Genomic DNA, 12,892 nt, shown 5'->3' with positions numbered 1-12,892 from the left:
ATAGTGAGTTCTCATGAGATCTGGTGGTTTAAAGTGCGTGGCACCTACCCCCCACCCCTCTTGCTCCGGCTCCAGCCATACAAGGTGTGCCTGGTTCCCCTTCACCTTCTGCCATGATCGTGAGCGTCTTCAGGCCCACCCAGAAGCAGAGCACATGCCAGCCTGATGCTTCCTGTACAGGCTGTGAAACCATGAGCCAATTAAACCTCTTTTCTTTATAAATTACCCATTCTAAGGTATTTCTTTACAGCAATGCAAGAATAGATGAATACATTTCCTTATTCATAAAATGGGTAAAGTAACAATAACCCGTGTGGGTTATTATAAAGATGAACTGAGTCCATGTAAAGGCTTCCCTCTGTGAAGATTCTGTAAACCAGACACTGTTCTAACCATTAGCTGTCAGTGTTATTATTAGGCTCCATTGCAAGTGACAGAAAAATAACACTGGAATGGCTTGTACATGATGGTTTATTTCTTTTACACACAAACACAGGCAGTCTGGGGCTGGAATGATGACTCCATGCTCATCAAGAACCCAGATGCTTTGTATCTTGTTTCTGTACCAACATCAGCACACAATTCTCACCCACTGATCCAAGGTGACAACCCCAGCTCTAGCCAATTTGCCCACATTCCAGCTAGAAGGAAGGAAGAAAGAAAGAAAGTTACATTTCCTTCCTTCAAGACTGCTTCCTAAGATTGCTTGGGGCTAGGAGTTCAAAAACAGTCTGGGCATCATAGTGAAACCTTGTCTCCATAAAAAAAAAAAATAAACAATTAGCTGGGCATGGTGACATGTGCCTGTAGTCCCAGCTACTCGCTACCCAGGAGGCTTGAGACAGGAAGATCCCTTGAGCCCAGGAGTTCAAGTCTGCAGTGAGATACAATCGTATCACCGCACTCCAACCTGAATGACAGAGCGAGAGTTCGCCTCTAATTTTTTTTTTTTTAAGAATGCTTTCTAGAGGTTACACATACCCCTTCTGCTTCTATCCCAATGAATGGAACTTAATCTCATGGCCATGAGTAGTCTTAAAGGAGACTGAAGAATGTACTTTTTTGTTCTACAATTTATTCTATTATTATGACTGTAGAAAAAAGAGAGAGAACACATATTGAGAACAACCAGCTGTCTCTGTCACAGATTTGGAATAAAGGATGAAACACTCCATCCTTGACAACAAGCTGTGTGCAGATCTGGCATGCATACTAAATGGAGATCTTTGGAAAATAGAATGTGGTTGGAGAAAACTACATCTTTAACTCAGTACGCAGCAGTCTCCACATGCTGTTTGTTTATAAATCCCAAAAATATATGCTGCATAAGACACTAAATAAATGTTGATTCTAATTATTGTACAAAAGTGACCATAAATCTCTTCTTTCCACTCACCAGAATTATATCCATGGAAGATCTTCAGATGCTTGTGGATTTAGAAAGAAAAGGAAGATCGCAACTTCCCTTGCCACACTCCAAAGCCACCTTCTAACCCTTTTTCCTCTATCATAATTGAGAAAGTGCTGATGCTCCAGCAAGCTCAGGGTGCCCCTCCAGAGACTGACCACAGATACTTGTGTTAGACAAGACACCTTCCAACCCTGTCTGCATCTTTACAAATAAAAGATGTTGACAACACACCCATAGATGACAGGAAACTATTTTTGGCCAGTGAGTGAGCTTTTTTGGTCAGGCTTGAGGACTGTAGCAGATACTTGTTGGAAGCCTTCCCAGCAGCCCACTCCCCTTTCTCCTTCTGAACAACAAAACGGTATTTCCCAGCCTTGCAGTGAGGCTTAGGATTGGCTCAAGCCAATCAAAATGTGTGCAACCCTGTGTCCACAACAATTATTTCAGAGTTGGGCATGTGATAGAATAAGATGTGAAGATGTGGTAGCCTTGGAGAAAGAAGTTTCAGTGGATGTCGCCATTCTCTTGGGATCACAGAGATACTCGGTTTCAGCTGGGGTTTCTGTTAAGTAGTATTCTCATCAACACTGAGCCATGAAAGGGAATGCTGGCAATATTTAACAGGAGACAAACTCATCAGGAGGCCATAAGTGAACATTTATGATACGAGGCATACCAAGATGGAAATGCTACTCTACCTTTTTACCACTTGTGTTATTTGAAGGAAACACAGATGCAGTTTCTTAATCAGGAAACTGGGGATAACTATATTGATCTCACAGCATTGTGCATATAATGCCAGACAACATAAATGAAATTGCCCAGTGCCAAGCCTGTTTCCCAGCCACAGAAATCAATAAGGACACAGATAAAAAGAAAAAGAAAAATTATGTTTGCTGAGTGGCTGGCTACTATAAAAACAATTTGTATATGAAGAGTCCCCGTAAGGTACACCCAAGGAGGCAGAAGGTCAGAGCTAGGATGAGCAGCTTGGATCCCCAGACTTCACGTGATAGCACATGAATGACAGCAATCCCAGGCACTCTGAGTAAAACTTACATACAGTAAACAGAAAATACATTTTATGGCAGAGTTCTGCAAGTTGACAAGCACATTCAGTTGTATAACCATCATCACACTCAAGATATGGAACAGTTCTACCAGCTGCCAAAATTCCCCCATACTGCTTTGAAATTGACTCCTTTCTCCATTCCAGTTCCTACCCCCAAAAGATCCATGAGCCACTGATCCATTTTCTATCCCTATAGTTTAACCTTTTCCACAATGTCATATAGACAGAATCATACACTTAGTGGACTTTTGAGGCTGACTTCTTTTACGTCATATAACACATTTGAGAATCATCTAGGTTGGGGTGTAAACCAGTGTTTTGTTTCCATTGCTAGCCATTTAACATTTGATTAAAGCCCATCTTTCTTTTTAACGGTGTAAGCCACATGGGATGACAGACTGGGCGGAAGAGAGCTGAGTTCCAATGATCATTTTCAAACATATGCACCCAAATACATATATTTGAAACTGTTGGAGGGAAAGAAGCATGTTGGAATGTGCTACAGACCAAATCGTGTCCCAGCAAAAATCCTGAGTTAAAGCCCCAGCCCCCACTGTGACTATATTTGGAGACAGAATATTTAGGAGGTAATTAAGGTTAAATGAGGACGCCCGGGTGCAGTGGCTCACGCTTGTAATCCCAGCACGTTGGGAGGCCAAGGTGAGCAGACAGCTTGAGCTCAGGGCTTGAGACCAGCCTGGGTAACATAGTGAAACCCTGTCTCTACAAAAAAAATAAAAATTAGCTGGGCATGGTGGCACCCACCTGTGGTCCCAGCTACTTGGGAGGCTGAGGTGGGAGGATGGCTTGAGCCCAGAAGGAGAAGGTTGCAATGAGCCGAGATTGAGCCACTGCACTCCAGCCTGGACAACAGACCAAGACTTGTCTCAAAAAAAAAAAAAAAAAAAGGTTACATGAGGCCATAAGTGTGGGGCCCTAATCCAATAGGATTGGTGTCCTTATAAGAGGAGGAAGAGAGGCCAGAGCTAGGCAGCACACTCTATCTTTCTCCCCCAACCCCACCTGCCTAGCCCTGTGAGGATACAGCAAAAAGCCAAAAAGAGATCCCTCACCAGAACCCAACTATGCTGGAGTTTCATCTGGGACTTGTAGCCTCCAGAATGCAAGAAAGTTAATTTCTATTGTTTAAGCAACCCAATACCAAACTATAGTATTTTGTTATGGCAGCTTAAGCAGACCAATACTGAGTGGCTCAGAAAACAGACCTGTAGCCAGGAGTCAGTGAACTGGGTTTGATCCCAAACGTGTTTCCATTTTTATGGAACAGGGGTGAAAATAACCTTCCATGCAGGCTCATGATGAAGACTAAACCACGTAGGTGATATGTAAAATTTTTAGCCCATTTCTTGACACTAGGAAATGTCAATATGGGGTGCTTCATATTGGCCAGCTTTGTATCCATCCCTGCACCCAATACGAACCCTTATATATGCAGGGATGCTCTGCAAATATTTGCACAAAAAAATTGAAATGCAATTGGACATACTAAGGAACCTGTCTGTGTTTTGATTTTTTTAATTTGTAAAATGAAGTTGTTAATGCAAACGAATATTTCTGAAACCCATCTAGTCTGTTTAACACAATCTAAACAGGAAGTGATTTTATGGTAGTCATTTCCATGTTAGTATAAGCAGATTTCAGTTATCATTCCCACAATTAGATGTTTGCATGCTAAACTATTTACCAAAAGTTATGAAAAGGAAGTATGTGTAACTTTTTTAAGTATAATGTGTCTACAACCAGATGGAAAAGATTTGGGAGAGGTAAAGAGGGACAGTGAGGTGCTTTTTTTGCACCTAGAATGACAATTGGTTCTTCTCAAGGCTTTGACGGGAGGCTGAGGTACAGAGGAATGAGAAGAGCAACTTGTCTCTTGGCCTTCATAGCTCCCTTAGGGAAAGAAGAGGGGAGAGGTGGCTGTTTTGTCTACTCATTGGTACCCGCAGTGGTATGCTACAGCTGGCTCATTCCAGCTCTTGAGAGCCAAATGTGCCCTTCCCTTCCCTTCCCAGCTCCATGTTCAGGGATATCATGTTGGTGGCTTAAAATTGGCCATGCTGGGAATTTACACCATGGAAGGTGTGATGGTCAATAACTGAGTGTCAACTTGATTGAATTGAAGGATGCAAAGTATTGTTCCTGGGTGTGTCTGTGAAGGTGTTGCCAAAAGAGATTAACATTTGAGTCAGTGGACTGGTAGAGGCAGACCCAGCCTCAATCTGGGTGGGCACCATCTAATCAGCTGCCAGCACGGCTAGAGAAGAGCAGACAGGAGAAGATGGAACAGCAGACTTGCCGAGTCTTCCAGCCTTCATCTTTCTACGCTGCTGGATGCTTCCTGCCCTCAAACATCAGACTCCAAATTCTTCAGCTTTTGGACTCTTGGACTTAGACCAGTGGTTTGCCAGGGGCTCTCAGGCCTTTGGCCACAGACTGAAGGCTGCACTGCTTTTGAGGTTTTGGGACTCGGACTGATCCATCACTGTCTTCCCTGCTCCTCAACTTGCAGACAGCCTATTGTAGGACTTCACCTTGCGATCGGTGAGTCAACAGTCCTTAATAAACTCCCTTTCATATATACATATATCCCATTAGTTCTGTCCCTCTAGAGAACCCTGACTAATACAGAAGGCAAATGCTACACATGAGGGCATCCCTCACTTCTCTGGAGAGTCAATTGTTAAACATTTACCAGGGCCATGGCCCAGAGTCACTACTACTTCCCAGGGAAGGAGCAGGGAGCAATGCAAACTGCCCTTCAGAAATCCCTAAGAAGAGTGGAAAATGGATAGCAGAGTTATTGGGTAAATGCACCAAGAGAGTCAAGAAGGTTAAAGAAGGCCAGAATTTGGAGTTCATTTTTGTTTATTTTTTTGAGACAGAGTCTCACTCTGTTGCCCAGGCTGGAGTGCAGTGGCGGGATATTGGCTCACTACAACCTCAACCTCCTGGGTTCAAGTGATTCTCCTGCCTCAGCCTCCCAAGTAGCTGGGACTACAGGTGTGCACCACCACGCCTGGTTAATTTTTGTACTTTTAGTAGAGACAGGGTTTCATCCTTTTGTCCAGGCTGGTCTTGAACTCCTGACCTCAAGCGATCCTCCCACCTTGTCCTCCAAAAGTGCTAGGATTATAGGCATGAGCCATCGTGCCCTGCTAGAATTTAGAGTTTAGACAGAAGATCTTTCTTTATCCCTCACCATTTTTGAGGTTCAATGTATATTTGAGATCTGATTCCAATAATTGAACCATGTGTGGTATTGAGAAAAGTATCTTCATAGATATCTTCTTACCCACTAACTCCACTGCCAACACACCTACCCGTAATAAGAGTATAAAGAATGCGTGCAAGGATTTAGGTCATCAGGTGGCTTCACACAATGTGATTGTCACAGAGTACAGCCGGGAACCATCTAACATCCTGCAACAAGGTTCTACTTACCTCTATTATGGTGAGCCCATGCAACCAGGTACTGTCAGTCTTTAAATATTCTTCTAAAACTTGATTTCTCATAGTGTGGGACAGGAGTCATGACAAGTAAGAAAAGTTACAAGGCAGAATGATTTTAATAAGAGTTGTATAAAATGTAAAAATTCATAAAGGTTATAGAGTAGTTAACTTTGAGAGGGGGGGGGTTAATGGTAATTTGTTTTTCCTTTGGTGCTTTTCTATATTTTCAAATTTCCCCATGGTGAGAATGCATTACTTTTTGAAATAAGAAAAAAACATGAAATACTGCTTTTGGTTTGTTTGTTTGTTTGTTTTGTGTTGTTTTTGAGATGGAGTCTCTGCCGCCCAGTGTAGAATGCAGTGGCTCCATCTCGGCTCACTGCAACTTCCGCCTCCTGGGTTCAAGTCTTTCTCTTCCCTCAGCCTCCCAAGTAGCTGGGATTACAGGCACGCACCATCATCCTCAGCTAATTTTGTATTTTTAAGTAATTTATCCAACTAGATAATGTAGCAACTTAAAAGCTAAAATGTTGTTTCTCTATATAAAAGGAGTTTGAGGCCGGGCGCAGTGGGTCACATCTGTAATCCCAGCACTTTGGGAGGCTGAGGCGGGCGGATCATGAGGTCAGGAGCTCGGGACTGGCCTGACCAACATGGTGAAACCCTGTCACTCCTAAAAATACAAATATTAGCCGGGTGTGGTGTCTGTAATCTCAGCTACTCAGGAGGCTAAGGCAGGAGAATTGCTTGAACCCGGGAGGTGGAAGTTGCAGTGAGCTGAGTTTGCACCACTGCACTCCAGCCTGGGCAACAGGGCGAGACTTGGTCTCAGAAAAAAAAAAAAAAAAAAGAAAAGAAAAAAGAAAGTAGTTTGAATTAATGAGATTTAACAACCATTATGCCTAATAGGTAATATAACAAGGGTAATGAAATCATCAATTGTATCTGAAAAAACAACCATAGCTATTTCTTTCTCCTTCCTGTATCTTCCTCCTGCTTCTTTTACTGATAATATTTACGGATCATTTTCCACGTATAAGCCTTGGAGCCGAGTAAATTAAATAAATTAACTCCTTTATTTTTCAGAACAAAACTATGAAATAGGTACTACTTATATCTCCATGCAGAAACATAGAGAAACAGAAGCTTAGCGTCAATAAATGGCTTGCCCAAATTCTCATTGCCGGTAAATGCGAAACTCTAACCCTAGTTAATAAAAGCACATATTTTGTATTAGTAAATAATGAGATTAAGCCTTGTTACTTACATGGTTGTCCCTTTAAGGAGCGGTAACCTCACTGCTCAGAAAGTTAAGCTCAAATACATACTTTCAGTTCCATGGATCCCTTGGGGTGTGGTCACAGTCGAAGACTAAACAACTGCAACACGATGACCCACACTGCAGATATTTACCCAAAAACACAAAGGAACTTTTCACCTATCAGCTATCAACAAGACTTTAGAGACAGTCAGCAGGATTTTCAGTTGGTCAGGAAAGAACTAATCATTGAGCATCTCATGTGTACATCACACTGTTACTAAATTCTGGGGCTACAGCAGCAAAATAAGGTGAAGATGATCCCTGCCCTTATGCAGTCTGTAGACTAGTAAGAAAGACTAAGGAATTCAGTAAGCAAGACAAACGCTGTGATGGAGAATTACAGGCTTCGTCGTGAAGCTGTCACCCTCTTGACATAATAATGGTTATAGTCATAGCTACATTCAGTCTCAGTTTAACTTGATCATCTTTTATAAAACTGACAATGCTTGGCAAATTTTTTTGTCCTCAGGGTAGATTCATTGCATGCACTCTTCTGGGACTTGATAAACCAATTTCTAAGTGTTCACAGACTTACAAACTAGAATAGACCAGGACCCCTGCAAAACACCTCTTAGTAATACGGCAAGCCTTTGAGACTTAGTAAGAAAATGGCGATTACACGGGTGGCTAAAAGAGTGGGGCTTCCAATACTCCCCTTGAAAGAAACATTGTCACCTCCCAATGCTCGGCCCCCCCTCCTTTAATAAAAGACTACGCTTTCCATCCTGGTACCAGAATTCCAACAAATCCCTGAGACACACCCCAAGGAACCCCAGGATTGCCATTTCTCCTTACAGGGAGAATCTTTCAGGGTGACATCTGGCTGGCTTTATTGGCGGATTTCTCATGCGCTTCCCTTTGCTGCAATATGCACAGTACCCAGCAGATGGCAGGATTATACAACACATTCTCCCCGTTAGACCTAAACGAGAGGGAATATGGCACAGACCCACCAGCAGCAGAGGAGGTTAAAAGGCACAGGACACATTTTTGTCTGTGTGCTAAGAAATGACAGCATGAGAAATATTAAATACTTAGAGCTGGGACTCAATATGCCCGGGGCCCTGGAGTCAGTCTGGTAGTCACTTCACCTGCGGATCGCAATTTTCCCAACTGGATGGTGAAAGTTTTATGCTATTAGGTTGCAAAAGTACTTGTAGTTTTCGCCATTAAAAGTAACGGCCCTCAAATCTTATTTCTCCTCTAAATTTCTATAATTCTACATTTTGGCTTCCTTAATAAATAACCATCAAATTTAATAAATGACCCTCAAATTTTATGTAATAAATGACCCTCAAATCTTATTTCTCCTCTAAATTTCTATAATTCTACATTTTGGCTTATTCTGAAGTAACTCTCCTGAAGTTGTACTCTTTCTAGAATACAAATTGGACCACGTGTCTCCCTGGTTTAAAATCTGAGAGTAGGAATTTAGAATGTGAGATCATTCACACCTAAGGGATCCAAGTCTCTTCTTCAAGCCAAGAGCAACACCTTCCTCCCCAGTTTGGGAGTCAGAGGTTGTGTTGGCTACAGGAGTGATAAAAATAATAATAGGACAATATTCGTTGATGTACCAGGCAAGTACCAAGTGCTTTACGTGAATTAATGCATGAATTCCTCTCACTCACCCAGTGAAGTCAATACTCTTACTATCCCTATTTTTAGATGAGAACAAAGAGATCCCTATTGTTAGATGAGGACAAAGACAAGAGATGAAGTGCACTGCCCAAGAGCATGCTGATAAGAAATGGTGCCACTGGGTCTAAACTCCAGAGAATTGGCTCACAGCTGCTCTTATATTGCCTTCAACGACTTTGGAGGTGGGAGAGGAGCTGAACAAAGACAACTACAGGACTTTGAACTAAGACATGTTCATTCATTCACTCATTCACATACTCTCTCAAAGACATACCAGGTGCCTATATGTCCCAGGTACTTCATTAAGCACTGGAATCCAAAAATTTGTAATGTAGCATCGTGCCTAGTCACATGGGTTTCTGCCATAAAGTTCAGAAGCCTGGGAGTAAGAATAGGGAAAGCATATTCACTACTGACACAAAGTTAAGGTTTTGCTGGGTGGGCACAGTGAAAAGTAGGGTTCAGGGTATGAAAGTTGCTAGGGAGACAGTGGTTCAGGCAACCAACCATGAGGTCCAGCTAAAAACATGAGCACCCTCCTGATCTGCAGCCTGGCCAGTGTGTTATGAATCTGCCCCACTTCCCAACTTTTTCCCAGCAAATCACTCTATGTTGCTAACTGGGCTAAATGCCTCAGGCGAAGGGCCAGAAATACTGGATTCCATCATAGCACAGATTATGCAACCTAGGGAAACCATTCACCATCTCTGAGCTTGCTTCTCTCATCTATAAAATGAGGCACCATTCAGCTCAATGAGTAGAAAAATATTTATAGAGGAACACAGTGTGACAGGCACAGTGCTTCACGCCAAGAACATAAGAGGATATTTCCTTCCTCAAATAGTTCACATCTGAACACATTCTAGATGTTTCTAATCTATAATTACAGAACTGTGCTCCTATCTCTGATAGAAGATTCTACAGGACACCACAACTACATTACTAATAGCCTATGTTTTGGGATACCTAATTTGGGCCAAGCTCTCCATATAAAAAATTTTTATAATCCTTCACGATAACCCTCTGGGGCTGGGCGCAGTGACTCACACCTGTAAATCCCAGCACTTTGGGAGGCTGAGGCGAGCAGATCATCCGAAGTTAGGAGTTCAAGACCAGCCTGGCCAAAATGGTGAAACCCCGTCGCTACTAAAAATACAAAAAACGTAGCCAGGCATGGTGGCGGGCGTCTGCAATCTCAGCTACTTGGGAGGCTGAGGCAACAGAATCCCTTGAACCCAGGAGCTAGAGGTTGCAGTGAGCCAAGACGGTGCCATTGCACTCCAACCTGGGCAACAAGAACGAAATTCTGTCTCAAAAACAAACAAAGAGAAGCAAAACAAAACCCTCTGGAACAGACATAATTCTTATTATGTTTTCTGGTAGAAAATCTGAGGATTAAAAAATCTCAGGTACTCACTGTATTAGATTATTCTCACATTGCTAATAAAGCCATACCCGAGACTGGGTAATTTATAAAGAAAGAGGCTTAATTGACTCGCAGTTCAGCACGGCTGGGGAGGCCTCAGGAAATCCACAATCATGGTGGAAGGGAATGCGAACACATCCTTCTTCATGTGGCAGCAGCAAGGAGAAGTGCAGAGTGAGAAGGTGGGGAGAACCACTTATAAAACCATCAGATCTTATGAGAACTCACTCAATATCACGAGAACGGCATGGAGGTAACTGCCCCTATGATTCAATTACCTCCCACTGGGTCTCTCTCACGACACGTGGGGATTATGGGAACTACAGCTCAAGATGAGATTTGGGTGGGGAAACAGCCAAACCATATTATTCACCAAAAGTTGCACTGATAGTAGGAGGTACCAGGCACAGTGGCTCATGCCTGTGATTCCAGCACTTTGGGAGGCCGAGGGGCAAGGATTGCTCGAACCCAGGAGTTCAAGACCAGCCTGGGCAAGATAAAGAGACCCCATCTCTACTAAAAATACAAAAAAATATTGGCAATGCACCTATAGTCCCAGCTCCTTGGGAGGATGAGGTGGGAGAATCACCTGAGCCCAGAAGATCAAGGCTGTGGTGAGCTGTGATTGTGCCACTGCCACTCCAGCCTGGGAGACAGGAGTGAGACCCTGTCCCAGGAAAAAAAAAAAAAAAAAGGCCTGGCACAGGGGCTCACACCTATAATCCCAATACTTTGGGAGGTGGAGGTGGGTGGATCACTTGAGGCCAGGAGTTCGATACCACCCCTGACCAACATGGTGAAACCCCATCTCTACTAAAAATACAAAAATTAGCTGGGCGTGGTGGCACACACCTGTAATGTCAGCTACTCAGGAGGCTGAGGCCGGAGAATCATTTGAACCTGGGAGGCGGTGGTTGCAGTGAGTCGAGATCACACCACTGCACTACAGGCTGGGTGACAGAGCAAGACTTGGTCTCAAAAGAAAAAAAAAAAAAAAGGATAGTAACAGGTGGTAGAATCAGAACTCAAAGCATAGGTGTGGTTGAGACTAGTGACTGTTCTTAATCATTGTGGAAGCCCAGAGCAGAAGACCCAGCTCTCCTAGGAGGTGAAAGGTCAAGTCTGAAACTTCATGCTATGCCTGCTTGGATTCTTGAGAATGATCTGTGCTGATCTTATAAATCTCTCTTCTAGACTTACATTTCTCTACATACTTTTCAGTCCTTATCCAAGAAAAGTTGGCTTAATACATACAACTAGAATCAAGGCAAATTCGATTCCTTTAAATGCCTCCCGTAATGTCTGCTTCATGGCTCTTCAAAAAAGACATGCAATGCTGTGTAATGCTAATTTGATACATAACCAAAGGAAAGTAACATGCTCTTGTCTTGGCTAATTCATAGCTGTTAGTTGAGCAACACCGTTTATTTCCAGGGCTAGCCTTAGATGTAGCACAGTTATGGAAAAGGGCTCTCAGCACTAATTGCTCCATTGCATGCCCAAAAAGTTCTACAGAATCTGAAATGCTGACAAACAGTCCAGACCCACTGGAAAACATCTGTAAATAACAATCTTTTAATTTCAATGAACATGGTGGAAAGTTTCAGCTTCAATGACTTACTAAATCCCTGAGCCATCTTAAAGTCTTGCGTTGTTTTCTTTCCTAAGCCAAAGAATAAAACAGCTTTGAAAGTCGTGTTTTTTTAGAGTGCGGAGCCCAAATGACGGCTATAGTTGTTAATGTTTAAAATGACATTTCAGATATACCACCTAACCTAAATGAAATTTTTAGGAGGCTATGGATGGTTATAAAAATGTTTTTAAAGGTATAATTTATATATAGTACCATAAAATTCATTTAAGTGTACAATTCAATGATTTTTTCAGTAAATTTTCAGTTATGCAACTAGTGCCATAATCCAGTTTTAGAACATTTCTGTTAGCCCATGGAGGTCCCTTGTGTCGGTTTGAGGTTATATGCCTCATTTCCACCTCCAGTAACCCCTAATCCTCTGTTGCTAAAGTTCTGCTTTTCATGATATTTCATGTCAATGCCATCATAGAAACTGTTTGCATCTGGCTTCTTTCACTCAGCACGTGTTTTTCAGATTCATCTACATTCTAGCATGTAACAAGGCTTTGTTCCTTTTTTATTCCTGATTAATATTCCTTTTATGGATGCAGTTCATTTTGTTTAAGCATTTACCATTCAATGGATTTGTGATTGTTTCCAGTTTTCGACCATTACAAATAATGTTTCTATGATAATTCATGTCCAAGTCTTCATGTGGACATGTGTTTTCAGTTCCTTTGTGTAGATAACTTGTAATGGAATTGCTGGATTATATAGTAAATTTATGTCTAATTTTTAATACTTTGAATTTTATTTTTTTTTGAGACAGTGTCTCACTTTGTCACCTAGGCTGGAGTGCAGCAGCATGATCACGGCTCACTGCAGCCTCACCTTCCAGGGCTCAAGCGATCCTCCCACCTCAGCCTCCAGAGTAACAGACTACAGGTGCATCCCACCCAGCTTTTTTTTTTTTTTTT

At 42.3% G+C, this 12,892-nt stretch overlaps 1 long non-coding RNA gene across 1 annotated transcript; it reads right to left on the bottom strand.

Moving 5' to 3' along the window:
• Nucleotides 1-453: 453 nt before the first annotated feature.
• LOC131383808 (uncharacterized) lies at nt 454-6,051 on the bottom strand. The gene is made up of 2 exons (XR_009214134.1): nt 5,946-6,051; nt 454-641 (listed from the first exon to the last, which is right to left on the bottom strand). It is a non-coding gene; the product is annotated as an uncharacterized LOC131383808 (long non-coding RNA).
• Nucleotides 6,052-12,892: the final 6,841 nt, after the last annotated feature.

This window comes from Hylobates moloch, unplaced genomic scaffold, assembly GCF_009828535.3.
Source record: "Hylobates moloch isolate HMO894 unplaced genomic scaffold, HMol_V3 SCAFFOLD_6, whole genome shotgun sequence".
NCBI classification, from domain to species: domain Eukaryota; kingdom Metazoa; phylum Chordata; class Mammalia; order Primates; family Hylobatidae; genus Hylobates; species Hylobates moloch.
The sequence above is the reverse complement of the archived record's forward strand: the minus strand, read 5'-3'. Positions and strand labels throughout refer to the sequence as shown.